The sequence below is a fragment of the Caretta caretta genome, chromosome 6, assembly GCF_965140235.1.
Source record: "Caretta caretta isolate rCarCar2 chromosome 6, rCarCar1.hap1, whole genome shotgun sequence".
Classification (NCBI taxonomy): Eukaryota; Metazoa; Chordata; order Testudines; family Cheloniidae; genus Caretta; species Caretta caretta.
This window is the reverse complement of record NC_134211.1, coordinates 116056988-116072777: the sequence shown is the minus strand read 5'-3', so window position 1 is coordinate 116072777 and position 15790 is coordinate 116056988.

Genomic DNA, 15790 nt, shown 5'->3' with positions numbered 1-15790 from the left:
GAATGGAGCGAGGATGCCAGACCACTGTTCTCGGGGCCAAGCCTCCCGCAGGGCTGTCCTCTCAAAGGCCAGGAGTTATGCCTCTACATCATCCTCCCGCGTCATTTTCTGCAGCCAATTGCTGGCCCGCATGATCTGTGTCCCATCATGGCCGCAGTTCAGCTCTGTAAGGACCTTTACCTGGTTTATCAGTTCCCGCAACATAGCCCGGTCTTGAGCAGCCTGGTCCATCAGCAGGCGATTAGTCTCTTGCTGCAGCCGCACTGCCTCCTGTTGGGCGGCTGCCTGGACACGAATAGCCTCCTGCTGGGCAGCCATGGCTTGTATCAGTGCCCGCACTACCTCCTCCATTGTGGTGAAAAAAAATAAAAATAGACCCTCTTCCTCCCCCCCCCCGAAAAAAAAACGCTCCTCCTTCTGCTGCACTGTGGACACCAGATCCCACTGCTGACACCAGTTGTGACAAAGTTCCTGCTCTACCTTGGTGGTCTTGCGCTTATTGGCGGATTTGCTCACCTGGGAGCTTCACGGCAGCCCTCAGCTTGGCCATTTTTCTGAATTCACAGTCCAGGTCGACTCCTCCTGTGTCTGACCAGGAGTTGGGAGGATTTGGTGGGAACTCGGGCCCACCCTCTACTCCAGGTTGCAGCCCAGGGCCCTGTGGAATGCAGCTGTTTAGAGTGCCTCCTGGAACAGCTATGTGACAGCTACAACTCCCTGGGCTACTTCCCCATGGCCTCCTCCCAACACCTTCTTTATCCTCACCATAGGACCTTCCTCCTGGTGTCTGATAATGCTTGTACTCCTCAGTCCTCCAACAGTCCTCATTCTCACTCTCAGCTCCTAGTGCCTCTTGCTCCCAGCTCCTCACACGCACACCACAAACTGAAATGAGCTCCTTTTTAAAACCCAGGTGCCCTGATTAGCCTGCCTTAATTGATTCTAATAGCTTCTTGATTGGCTGCAGGTGTTCTAATCAGCCTGTCTTAATTGTCTCCCGAAGGTTCCTGATTGTTCTGGAACCTTTCCTGTCACCTTACTCAGGGAAAAGGGACCTACTTAGCCTGGGGCTAATATATGTGCCTTCTATTACTCTCCGATAGCCATCTGGCCCGACCCTGTCACAATAGGTATATCCATGTGATGGGGCGTCCACCCCACATAAGACTGAAGGGGTTACGGTGATCAGGTAGGCGTATTAACTCCACTGGCTGCACCGGAACGAAGAGCCATGGAGCAGGGAACTAACTGGAAGCAGGTTCAGCAGTGCAGGAACAGGCAGGCCCATATAAAGTCAAATGATCACTGCCTGGGAAGAGGGAGGAGTGTTTGGAGCTGGTACACCCAGGGTGAGAAGAGGAACCATGTGTACTAGGAAGTAGTCAGGGAAGGAGCAGTGAGGGCAGAGAGTGCTGAGGTGAGGGTCTCTGGACTGGAACCTGCAGTAGAGGGCAGGCCTGGCTTCCCCTACTACTGATGGAGTGGCACCATGGGGCCATGAGAGGGAAGACTGCCTAGGACTACTAGGGAGAATGGACTTTGCTACCCTGGAAGGCTGAATCACAGAGAGGATGCTGCAGTTCCTGGAGTGAGAGTGGGGCTGCAGACCAGAGGGAGAGGCAGACCAACGGTGTGCAAGCTACGGAAGAGGGGTGTTGACCTCAAGAGCTACTCCCCAGAGTGACCAGGAGGAGGCAGCGGTGAGTGGAGCACCCTGTGACAGTCCTCAATATCTTGGCTAGATTTAGGGTGTTATAGGGCCAGATCCTCAGCTGGTGTCAAGGGTGTAGTTCCCTTAACAGTAGCTGAAGATCTGGGGTGCTGATTATTGTGGTGAGAAGTCCCACTTAAGTCGTGTTTATGAAGTGTGACATGCTTTCCTGATCTGAATGGCTTTTATCAGCATGGAGAAGGATGTAAGTTGGTTTTTGTGTGTGTGTGCGTGTGCATACCTATGTATGCAAAATATCCCAGTGCAGGGAGAATATTGCCTTTGTAAGGCAATGACATGGCTCCTGAATCGAAATGGCTGCGGAGAGGAAATGTGGCATTTAAGAAGATGGGTTAATTTGTATTTTACATGTTTCTAATTCTACCCTGGACAGAACTAGCCACATGGGAGGTGATGGGGAGGGAGAAGCTGCTGTGGAGTGCTTTGCAGGCAGGCTAGTATATTTAGGATAGTTGCATTTAAATCTTTCATATAAATTGCCTGTAAGTACAACGTACCTATCAGAAAAAAATAAAGGGAGTTCTAGGCTCATTTAAAAAAAAATCCTGGAGAAGTAGCAAGGGGATTTTGTGTCAGCCACAGACCCAATCAGACACCTAACTGCTCCCAAACTCCTCTGGTGGCTTAGTTGGACCCTGCAGATCTAAACAAATAGAAAAACACTTCAGTGGGAGGCTTTTTCTCCTTGCTGCCTTCACACCACTCTAGTCCACTCATTCCTCTCTCCCTCCATTAAGGCCTGCTCCCTCTTGGTGGTGTTTGCTTAACCTTAATGCAAATAATTGAGACGCCTTCAACCAAGAAGGGATGAAAGAGTTCATCTGGTTGTGGTCGAAGAGGTTCTGGTGGAAATAGCACAGTTAAGTCTGTTGTTCGGCTTTGCAGCTGGTTTGCTGTAGATTGGGTCTAGGCTTAATAAAAAGTCTGGCAGTTGTGTGGGGTAACTTTGTTGCAGCGATCCATCATGCTACAGCCCTCAGTGACAGTGTGCTAGAATGGACTGGATGTAGTTATAGACTTAGGAATTCTCATTTGAACTGCTTCGCTGGCCGTGACTACAGATGGCAACCTGCAAGGACTAATGTAGCGAAAAGCCTCCTTCCTGCATGTCTGGGCAACTTGATTAAAGTGCTGGGCACCGCACCTTGTTTGATTAGTGGTGCATTCCGTTCCCGAGATGCACCAGGCTCTGCCACAACAGGGCTGTCAATCAAGGGCATAGGATTAAAAGGCTAGATTGCTTTGCGCTAATGCTTCACACAAATGGTGCTCTCCTTTTAAGATTGTCTGGGTGATAAAATGAGTGACCTTCATATCAAAGAGTCTCAGAAGCACCAGCTATGCACTCCCATTTGATTATTATTGCTGGCCGTAATGTAATGGTTTTAAGATTACGTTTAACCTCAAGATCTTTCTGGCTAACGTCTCCCTCCCCTCCCCTGACCGAGCGTGTTCTCTTCCCTGCCTTCTTGCTGCATGAACATTCACACCTTCTGAGCCCTGCATGCTAATTCTGAATTCTGTTGCTCTGCATTTTTTTTGAGCCAGGCAGCTTAGCATACGGTTAATCTTACAGAGCAAACTTAATTTTACATGATCAAGCGACTCTAAACATCACACAGGGATGTCAGGTGCTTTTTCAGTCCGTCAGCCAGGCTTCAAATGTTTATCTTAAATTGTGAAAATGGGAGGAATAGTCTCAAAGGGGTTGGGGGATGTCAACTCAAAATGAGTGAAATACAAACACCATTTCAATGGGTTCATACATGTAAAACAGGAGACTTTTGTTTTTCATGCTCTGCATTGACTTTAGCTGGCTAATTCTTGCTTCTGCCTCCTGCTGAGTTCTTGAAATCACTTCCTGCTGAATCATCCAGGCTAGCTGAGCTGTGGATGTGGGAGAGGGGATGAGAAATACTAGAAAGGATTCTGAAACTCTTGAAAAGTCTCTTGGGAACTAAGTGGGGCTGGTGTGACAGCAGAGTTTGAAAGGCCTTTTTATTGCTTATTCAAGGGGCACATTCTTGAAAGAGACACTGTCAAATACTTTTTCTTTTTAAAAGACGATAGTTCTTATTTTCTTCCTGTGTATTTTTAAACTCTTAAATCTTTCTCATTTTGTTCTAGCCCCATTTTGGGCCTGGTCCCACATCCCCTACTTGGGTGAGTAACACTTCCTTACTCAGTCCTGCTGCAGTCAGTGAAAGACCTTGAAGTTAATGGGGCTAGTCAGTGAGGGATTACTTTCTTGAGGAAGGGTGCAGCATTGAGCTCTTTGTCCTCTTCCACTCTGCAAACATCAGGGGTCCAACCCTGCAAGGTGCTGGGTGCCTTCTGAGAGGAAATCAGCACCTGCATCTTTACTGTGAGCGTGTGCTACCAATTGCCGCTGACTTCAATGGGAATGGAGGATATTCAGTATCTCTCAGGAGGCTTTAGCCCCTTACTTTATCAGGCTCATTGATTTCCTTGCCCTCCTTTCTCCTCCAGGTTAACTTGAAATTATCAAGGCTTCTCAGTTTACTTCATACACCAAGATCCGGAAGGACATGAGCAAGGATATTCCCTCTGCTGGGAATAGCCAACTATTTATAGAACTGGATTAAACACTGTACGTGCTATTTCAAGTACAGGGCTGGATCCTGCAGCCCTTAGTTGGGCACAACCCAAGCTGAAGTCAGAACTGCAGGCCTGGGTGCGTATTTCTGTGAAATGTTGTGACAGCCAAATGAGGGGAAATGTATGTCTGTGATTTTGCATTTCCAAGCGTGGAGAGAGCTGTGAGGATGGTGGCTTGCAGTTGAGCTGAGGCTGCCGTGCTGCTGAGCGTTGCCGCACAATCCAGAACTCTGTGCTCGGCATGCTACTGAGTGATACAATCTTCAGGGTACAGTGCTAGCCGACCACGGGATGGGGTGCATAGGACCTACAAAGGAGCATGCGGTGCTTGGAGCCCACGGAGACAGGGTTTTGCACTGGTGCCCAAGAGAGTGGTTTTTTTTGTGGTAAGCAAAATCCTCCCACAGATGGCTTTTCAGCTTGAGATCCTTCTGATTCTCCAAAGCTTATTTGCATGAGGAAAGCCAGTGGGATGAATAGGGAGCTTACAAAGAGGCGAGGTAGAATTAACTGGGACTACTTACGGGAGTAAGTGTTGCTGGACTTGGCCTGTATTCCGTTGCTTGCATACTTACCCAAAGACGTATCTACAGCCACGTTTACCACGAAATTTTTTTTCTTCCTTTTGGAACCTTTTCTAACCAACAGGCTCTAGTGGCCCCTCTACAGCGGAGCATGTTCATGTTCTGAGACTTATTACCATGCTGCCCAGTCCATTTTCAGTTTATGGCCATCCTTAAAAAAATGAAATGGGCTTCTTTCAGCAATTTCTGTGCTCTGTTTACCCAGATAATCTACAACTCAATGACTTCTTTGGATTATTAAATTCACTTTGCATTCCAAGTTGCAGTTTTCATTCTAAATGAGCGTAGCTTGTATCACAAGTAGGAATTCTCATCCGCAGATCTGTGCCGTTCCTGTCCTGAGGTCCAATACAAGTTGGGGAATACATTAAAACCATGAAGTCCCAGGACCTACAGGCATGATACTAAATGAACTAGAACGATGTGGTTTACATACTTCCTTTATCTGAACCTAGTGTATCAACAGTGTCTCCAATATCCATCGGGCAGGCGTTTATACATGTTGTTGTTCAGTGCAAATGCAGGTGAGTTTCCACAAGCTGCCGTTAAGTACCGCAAAAATGCTGGGCTGCAATGCTTTTGCATCACAACAGTGTGCGTGTGTGTGAATAAATCAATGTTCCCCAGTTTCACTAGGGATCTAATTATTTATCCATTAGGGCCTCAGCCCTGCTGGGCACTCTGGCCCCAGTCCATCAAAGCAGTTAAGCATGTGACCAGTCTCACTGGCTTGAATGGGACTACTCACAGGTCTAAAGTGAAACACATGGGGCCAGATTTGCAAAGCTATTTAGGTGACTGAAGAAGCAGAGAAGCACCCGGTTGAATTTTCCAAACCGCCTGCATCTTCAGACACCTAAATACCTCTACATGCCTGGCCCCGTGTGCTGAAATGCATGGCCCAATAGAGCACCCAGCACCTTTGAAAAATCAAACTCCAGTTAACTGCTGTGTTAGAGCCCAGGAATCCAAAGTGTTATTGTAGCAGAGCCTACATAAATGTGGCTATTGAGATTTTACTAGTGGCTAGAGCACTGGACTAGGAGACCTGGCTTCTATTCTTGCCTTAGCCACTGCCATGCTGGGTGACATGAGGCACAGACAAGTGAAGTGGCTTGCCTAAGTTTCCCCATTTGTAAAAGGGGATAATGATAGTGACCCCTCTTTGTAAAGTGCTTTGAGGACCACTGATGAATGGTGTGCTATGTAAGAGCTAGGTATTGTGTCTCTAACTCTTTCTGTAATAGGGAGAGAGTAATCTTTTTAAAGGAGAGAGAAGAGAAATGTAGAATTTGGAAGGGATTCCCCATTAACCATTTTCATGTGCGACTAATTTTAGTACTTGGTCATATTCCTTTGCATGTGAAATTTGATAAATTTAGATTTGACTAGTTTGCCATGGATTGAGTAGGAACGTTAGTGCACAAAATTAAAAGAGCTCTAATGCTGTTTCAAAAGCCCTAGTGATAATGGTGTTCTTGTCAGTCCACATTTCCCCCCCCCCCTTCTTTCCTTTCTGCTTTTTTGTATTTTTGGAAACCTTTAAGAACAACTTTTTAACAGACTAGAGGGGAACTTGACTTTTTTTGAAAGTCCTAAGGGAGGTTTAAGAGTATGATTTTTACAGTATGAATGCGTTCTCCTGTGAACAATTAAACTGGTGAGTTCAATAGGGTGACAGCTGGTGCTGATTGTACAGAGATCTGGATTTGCTGACTCTGACCTGACTCTTTAAAATGTCAGTTTCTTTTCTGTCCTTTCAGATTTTGTACAAATTCTATGAGGGAGAGTTGGTCTGAAGGAGCTGGAATAGAGTTGGCTGAAAATTTATCAGTGTTTTTTTGGATGAAAAATGACTCTCTCATGAAAGTATGTTGCGTACATGTAATAGCTGGTCCCATTTTCCATCAAAATGATTTTGTTTTTTCCCCAGTGGAAAATACAGTATCTAAAACCTGAAGTTTTCTGGGGGGAACTTTTAGATTTTGGAAAACTTCAGCCAAAAAAAATGTTTTGATTTCAGTCAAACCAACCTGTTTCAGTTTGTTGAACTGAAACCTTCTGTTTAGTCAGCTCAGCATTAAACTCTATCTGCCAATGGTGCCGCAGTCCATCTTTTATGCATCACTACCTCTCTTATGATGCACCATGGTCTCTGCTCTGAGTTTTGTGTGGTGCCTCATGGGAGTTGCATGACTGTGGGTGGATTCTGGGAGATGTAGTCTGACAAGAGGCACCGGAGTGGCAACTCTCAGAAGGCACCATGGTCAGATGCAGCTTGATTAGGCTCGGCAGAATTAGATTATTTTTTATAATTTTGATGGATATTATCCAGTGTTTGTTTTAATTACATTTTCACAATTATGGGGAATTATGGGGGTGTCAGGCAATTATTTAACGTCAGTATTGAGATTCAAAACATTAAAGCTTTAACCATTAAAACACATTTTGTCAGCATCACCTGTCAAAATATACAAAGTAAATATCCTTAAATCAGACTCTAACTTCTCAAGCAGCACTTTTCATTCTTTGCCTAGCTGTACGTTTCAATTATCGATGGAAATTTTTTGTGTGCTATTGCGTATAGAGCGAGAGCAGCATTTGCCAATTAAAATCTAATCCTTTCAAGCCTAAGTTTAATGTTGAACTGACTCAAAGGAACATTTCTGAGGATGTTAACATGTTTTTATCAAATATTAAAATTAAACATTTTTACATCAATTCTTCAGAACTGTGTGCAGAAAATTTCGATATTTTTATTTCCTATTTCAAGATGAAAGCAAATGTTGAGATCACAACTTCTGGTGTGTGTGTGTGTGCGGGGGGTTCCCCCCCCCAGTTCTAATATATGTATGATGAGCAAAATTCTCTCTTGCTTACTGCTGAATTTTCTTTATATTTTATGAATTATAAAATTTCAGCTACAAAAACTTGACAGCTCCCTGCACTCCCACGGGTAATTCTCAGGACAGGGGGACCCCAAAATGCAAAACATCTTTCTCTCTCATTAATCTCTTAATTTTGTGTGTGTATGTGTCTGTGTGTGAGAATTGAAGAAAGAGTCAATTTTCAATCTTTAGACATAATCTGCTAGGTTAATAGTTTGTACCTGGAGTAAATCCAATGACTTATAGTATATAAAATATTGTGTACACTTTGGGCTTTCAGTAATGGAGGGGGATATCAATAATTAGTCCTGCAGAAGGACAGCCACCATCCTCTGAGTGCACTTCCATCCATGACTAGTTTCCTCTTTGCTCGATGAAAGGAAGAACCATGTTCCCATGTATTTTGAAACCCTTTAATATCTATTTTCTGCTGCACACTGTGGGTGAAGAATAATACCTGCTTCCTGCACTCCCACATCCCCACCTACCTATTCTCTCCTGTCAAAAGGGTTATTTTTGCAGTTAACTTGCTTGCAATCTACATTTTTGCACAATTAATGGAACTGCACAATCCCATGGAATGGATGTCTCTGAAAATACTGTAATGTAGAAAAACTAGGCTACTGTCATGTTAACTCAAGAGAGGACAAAGCACAGTATAGGGGCCTTGGGCCAGATTCTGTGCTGGTGTAAATCAGTGTGGCTCCATCAACCTCAGTGGAACTATGCCAATTTGCACCATCTAATGGTCTGGCCATAGTAGGGCATGTCCTGATTACGCATAATGGTGTTCTGCAGTTGAGTCAACGTTGAACAGAAACAAAGCGAACCCCTCTAGGATCCAGTCTTGTTTGCTGCTGAGTGCCCGCTGGGAAGCACTGAGCATTGTCAGCTCCCATTAGTTGCACATCATGTCTTCCCTTCCAGGAGCCTACAGGAGATGTAATGCACAGGTGAAGAGGCAGAGATCAGAGCCCATTCAGGAGCACTTTCTCTGTACTGCTGAGACCTCCAAGTAATATGCCTACAGCCTGCTAGGTGGTAAACACCACATGTGCATTGCTGAAAGCACCAAATAGCCAACTGCTGAAGTAAACAGGAGCTGAAGGTCAATAGTTGCTCCCTGATTAACCATAAGACTATGATAAGCAGCGTTGGGTGGAACCAGCTTGAGTAAAATAAGAACCATTTCAAACCTTCATCCATCCCCTGCACTAAAACTTGACAAAGCAGAATTTTTCAGGGCCTGATCCAACAGAGTGCTAAGTACATTCATCTCCCATGGACATCAGTGGGAGTCAAAGGAGCTCAGCATCTTGCTGGATCAGACCCATATATTATGAACCCTTTGGGATGTGGATTCTCTTACCACACTGTGTAGATTCAGTGCTTGGCTACTATTAGTTATTTGTGATGCTTAATAGCTGTTTTAAAAGCTTATCACTTGTTTTTCATTTTCACCCCCCAGGCCTGGTAACCAAGCTGGCAGTGTCAAAATGCTCTGAGAGAGGCTGATCCTACACTACCTCCTGCCCATTGGAAAGTAGAAAGTGCCATAAATCATGCATGAGAGCCCATTCTTGGGGGACTTCCAGCCCAATTTGGCAGACCAAAGAGAGATGAAAAAGCATCTTAACTTCTAATTGCTCCTGTTCCGGACCCACCTTCTGGGATTCATCTGACTTGAAAAAAATATGCACAGCACCACCAGCTAATTTAGGATAAACCTAAAAAAGAAGCTTTTGTCAGTGTCTGAAGACTTCTAGTGGAGGGGGGAAAAATACAGCCTTGTAGTTCAAGGGTCTAATATTGTGGTGGTAACTGTCTGACATCAGCATATTGACCCAAGGTTTCAGGACCCTGGTCTTACTACAAGGTCTCTCTTTCTTGCATTATAGAGACAGCAATTTCCTAAGTGTAAGTGGTGTACTGTGGCAGTTCTATATTAAGTACACACATATGCCAGGAATCAGAATAAGAAACGTCTAGCCATCACAGAAGGCTCAAGTGAGAAAGTTGACCTAAGGCTTAGTTAGCAGCTTGCAAATAGTATTAAAGAAAGGAAACCTGGGATGGAAGGACTTGTATGAGGATTATACTAGCAGGAGCCTCCCACTCTAATGCAGTCTTTAATTTTTCTTATTTTTAGAGATGGTCAGATTCCCCTCCCCCCCACCCCGCTGCAGGGAAATTTTCAGTGGAAAATTTCAACTTTTTTGACCAAAAGCAGTTTGATTTTCAGCTAATTTTTTTTAATGTTTCCGTGTGGTACAACTTCCCTTCCCCAAAAGGGAAGACCCTGATACATTATGGGAGATGTAGTTCAGCTAGGAATTTTGGCCCATAGAGGGGAAAGAGCGATCTGCAACTTCCATGGGACACCTGATCTCCCATTTTGACCAAAATATTCCAGTTTTCAAGGCTTGTTTGTCTGTATGTGTGGTTTGTGGTGTGGCTTTTTTTTGGGGGGGGGGGGGGACACAGGGGGTTGGCTTTGTGTGAAAACCAAAAAATAATAATCTGGGTGGGGTTACATCAACTCTAGCTATGTTATCTAGAGCATCCACTGTGATCAGTGAACAACTGCAGAAGCCTGATTCAATCATTTCTAGTGTCACAGGGAGCTGGAGGTTTTGGTCCCAAGGTGCAGAGCTGTTTGATTCTAACAGCCTTCAAACCCAATTGGAAATTGTAACTTTCCTGTAAGCTTTTTGGCAGCAAAGTTAGTGTGTGGTGAGGAAGTGTACTTAGTTTGAGGGTTTGGGTTTTTTTTAGTGGCTTTCTTTGTATTTACAACTTGAAATTCTTTCAGACTAACAAACGTGTTCATTTCCTTTACTTTCCCTACATCTGCAACCTTTTCTCACTTTTCAGATTTGGGGCCAGATCCTCAGCTGGTGTAAACTGACATAAGAATTGCCAGACTGGATGAGGCCTGTGGTCCATCTGGACAGCAGCTAATAGCAGCTGCTTCAGAGGAACGCATAAGAACCGTGCAATAGGCTGATGTGGGATAATTTGCACCTCCCCCCCCACATAGGTTCATCCTGATCCCCAATAGTTAGTGTGGCATAGCTCCATTGATTTCTGTGGAATGGTGCTGATTCACACCAATGGAGGATCTGGCATGTAATTGACAAATTATAGACTGGCCCTCTGTCTGGCAATTTCCAGTTGGCTCAGTCCTGTAGCCATCACAGTAGAAGTGGGTCTGGAGAAGGGATGTGAAGGAGGTGGTGGCTTTATTGACCTGTTCAGCAACAACCTGAGAAATGCCATCTATGGCCCCACTAGCACTGGTGGGCATTGGTTCAAAGACTGTTGAATTACACATACAGTGTAGCTTAGCTGGTAGACATGTTCCAGCAAGCTATTCTGGAAAACTGAATACTCTGAAAAGATGAACAAATAAGGGGCAAACTGAGGCATCCAACAAAGATACTATTATAATCCTGAGTTCTGGACCTCTCATTGTCCTGTATTAATACAGACATGCTGTGTCCAAATGAGACTGCAGCTGTCAATAGATGGATATTCAGGATGGTGTTACGAAATCATTCATTAATACAACTAAGAAAAACAGAAGTAATGAACATGCTCCACCTTCTAAAGTAACTTTGGAAAACTTAAAAAAAAATCTGTGCAAAAGACAGAACTACAATTGATATCCATCAAATAAGGAAATGAAGCTGAAGTAAAATGGCAATTGGGAAAGCGAACTGCACAAGTTTAGAACAATAGATATGGAACTTGTTACAGATTTTTTTTTATAAGGTTGACCAATGTGCTGTGAATATAATAGACAAGCTGCAAATATCTGACAGAATAATAAAAGTGCTGTCTCCTAGCAAAGGGCTGCAGTGGCTATTACTTCTGCAAGCAAGTGATTTTTTGACTTTTAGGAAGACTTACCCATGTCCTAAGGAAGATGGACCCATACCACAGAGGTGCTTTTTAAGATGGGAGGGAGTTGGGGAAGAAGAATCCCAAAAAACACAATACAGGAAAAGTTGGATGCTCTGATAGCTACATATGAGGAGATTTTATGCTGTAGTTTAATTAATCTTAGGCAATGGGGAGGGTGGATTATAGCATCAGCTGTTTCTAAGAAAGGAAACCAAACATAGAGGTTAGTGATGGAAAAGACTAGTGGCTGAGAGAGATTCTTGGAGAGAGTAGCCCATGAGTATTAAATGTTCTCTCTAGCTGGATACATGACTACCCATTGTGACAAAGTTCCTGCTCTACCTTAGTGGGTCTTGCGCTTATTGGCGGATTTGCTCGCCTGGGAGCTTTACGGCAGCCCTCAGCTTGGCCGTTTTTCTGAATCCACAGTCCAGGTCGACTCCTCCTGTGTCTGACCAGGAGTTGGGAGGAACCTGGGCCCGCCCTCTACTCCAGGTTCCAGCCCAGGGCCCTGTGGAATGCAGCTGTCTACAGTGCTTCCTGGAACAGCTGTGTGACAGTTACAACTCCCTGGGCTACTTCCCCATGGCCTCCTCCCAACACCTTCTTTATCCTCATCATAGGACCTTCCTCCTGGTGTCTGATAATGCTTGTACTCCTCAGTCCTCCAGCAGTCCGCGTTCTCACTCTCAGCTCCTAGTGCCTCTTGCTCCCAGCTCCTCACACGCACACCACAAACTGAAGTGAGCTCCCTTTTAAAACCCAGGTGCCCTGATTAGCTTACCTTAATTGATTCTAGCAGCTTTTTGATTGGCTGCAGGTGTTCTAATCAGCCTGTCTTAATTGTCTCCCGAAGGTTCCTGATTGTTCTGGAACCTTCCCTGTTACCTTACTCAGGGAAAAAGGACCTACTTAGCCTGGGGCTAATATATCTGCCTTCTATTACTCTCCTGTAGCCATCTGGCCCGACCCTGTCACACCATGAACTGAAGTGTTCACACATGACATCTGTACTGAAACAGATTTTCAATGGTATTCTAAGGGCCTGATTCTGAGCTCACTTATGAAGGCATAAATCCACCCAGGAAATCTACTGGTATAAATCCGGACTTTGACTCTTGGCACAGCCTTAGGCAAGGAATGGTGTCTGTTTTGTCCCACCCTTGGAAGAGCACTGTGAAGTGATGTGCCTCGGACACACCGAGGGAAACCCTAAGTGTTTCTCTGGATGAAAGAGTCAGATCCCACAGACTTAGGGGAAGGAATATTTATGAATACCATGGACAAATTCTGATGTGACTTAAAAATAGACACACAGAATGACATTTTTACAAACTTCAAATCTGATACAATATCTGATGCATCAGCAGCTTTTCCAATAATGTTTGTTTGGGGCAATTCCCATAATAAAATAGAAATGTAATCCCCACCCCCTTCTTGGTTTCTAAAAAAATATATATATATATATATCCCTCCCAATGAGGTTTCCCTAAGACGTAATTTAAGATCTGTATAAATATCTTCTGCTGCAAATGGTGATAATTACCACACCCACATGATGTTATAATATGCACATTTAATTGCACTAGAGTTATTTGGGGCAGCCAGGGCACTTAAAATACACGTTTATTGCATGCCTCTGAGCTGTGATGAAAGGTCGTCTTATTGCTACCTGACAGTACACTTGCAGGGCACTTCTGGTTTTGTATAAATAAAACCAATCTGCTTTTAGCCTTTTCTTTGTCTAGCTAGCAAAGTTTTTCTCATGTGATTAAAAATAAATGTGTTTCGGAAGGGGACACGTGCCAAAAGACATATAAAGCTAGATTGTGGCTTGGACTATGGGACTAGAGGGGAAGTAAGATTTCCCCCTTTAATCTCCTCTTGCACGGGCTACAGGGAGCTGAGGTCCCTGTACTAACCTCAGTGTATGTGATCTGATTGTTACCTATGCCAGCACCCCCACTCCCTATGGCTGCCATCATGACTTTATCCGTTCCCAAGACTTCATCACCCACCAGTTCCTGAGTGTTAGGGGTGGTGGTGGGAGGTAAGTAGGTTCTGTGTGCTTGCTTACTCTTATGTGCCTATGCAGGGGGGTTCAGTGGGTTCTTATACTATTAGTCCCATGTGGGGATGTGAAATCCAAGCCACAATCTAGTCTGAAATGTCTTGGAGTGTTCTCTTTTAATCCGGTCCAGGTTTGCTGCCCATCCCAGGTTTCATAGGGTTACCCTGACTGTGATGGGATATGATTCTGCAGCTCTCACTCAGGCAGCTACTCCTCACTGGTCTAGTTATGAAGAGTTTGGAGGATCAGGCCCCTAGCTTGCAGAAGACAAGACATCCTAAGGCCTGCTTTAATCAGAGCGTTCCATGGTTCGTTGGCCTCAGGGCCAGATTCTGCAGCCTGTACTCCCACAAGTGGTCCTTGTTCATGCTCAAGGAAAATATAGGTTGTAGGATAGGGCCCTGGGTGTTTACTTTAAACACTGCATCTGGCTCTGTGCCCTCATACCACTGATCACAGCTTGGTGATTGATTGCATTTCAGCATATGGAAGAACATAGCCAGTCTGAACAAGCTCTGAGATAGAACCTCAGAAGGTCCTGACTTTAATTCTAGAGTGGAGGTTGCTTGGCCAGGAAACCAACTTAGCAAAGGCAAGAAACAAATTTGTCAGAGAATCTGCTTCTTTGACAGAAGCCCCTCGAAAGTGACACAAAGGTGGTAATATGATGTTACTGAGTGAACGCATTCGCAAGGCATGTTTTCCAGGCAGCATATCAGGGGATTTCACTGAATGAGTTGCACTGATTTTTAACAAGAGCTGTGTGGATAAATTCCTGAGGACGTCTCTGAATGATTTACCCTTCCAAGGTTGAGATGCTGCAGCTCCCCCTGCCGGAAAAGATGAATTCAAAGGCAGAAGGAAAGCCGGGCTAAAACAAGGGATTATAGGACACAAAGACTTGCAGGACGAAGTGGCCAGGAGAGCAATGGCACTGAAATGTTATGACAGCTACGCTAAAAGGCAGTACGATAACGAGCAAACCTTTAACCGCATCGTTCAGTTTAAGTAAGACTGACTTCCCTGAACTTCAGGGTATTAGCTGAAACTTATCTGGGTCTCTGAGTTTCAGCTTTGCATGTTAGAACAACTTCTGCCACTCTTTCTGGCTTCTAGAGTTACACTTTGAGGATGAAGATAAATGTGTGTCTTCGCACTGTCCGGTGACTTGCGCTTGGAAAGCGGCACACAATGAAACCATTTAGCTTTCATGACTTTGGTTTTCAAAGCCAGCTAAGGGATTTGGATACAAAATTCCCATTAAAATAACAAGGAACTGAGCATCTAAACCCCTTAGGCAGTGCTGAAAATCTCAGCCCACGTGTCTGGGAGCTGCTTGAAAACATGTGTGACTTGGTGCTTGCACCTGCTGCAGAGCAGGTGGGTGGGACTTGGCTGTTGCAGAAAGAAACAAGTTTCTGGGCATTGACACTGGAACTCCTATGTATTCTGTATCCCTGGCTTGGAAGGCAATCACCCTGCACCAGTAATTTGTATGGGAAGACTAACTTATGGCCTACTCTTTCTGACGAGCTTCTTAGATCACATTTCATCTGCAACTCCGTTGCCGCCTAGAATTCTTTACCAGCTGGTGCTGAGCCACAGAGCCCAACCAGGTTTCACCCATAACCTTCCACACTTTCTTCTCTCTCTGCCTCCTCCTCAACTCTTCCCAGGCCTCCTGGCCCTTTCAGTTTCTCTCTAGACCTTCCAGCTAAAAATCCCCACTTCAGGCCTTCTAGCCTCTTCCGTTCCTCTAGGGCCTTTCAGCACCTCCCTATATCAATTTTCAGACCAGCTTTATTTGTGGATCTTTGCTTTTGGTGCTCACAAGGTGTTGTCTGCTCATGAAGACAGATGTACAGAGCCTTTGGTCACCATCAATTCAGTCACAGGGAGGGGGTGTCTCTAAAGACTAGAGCCAAACTCTGATATCGTCATGTACATATCAGAGCAAACTTGCATAACTCCAAAGAGAGGTACTTGCCAA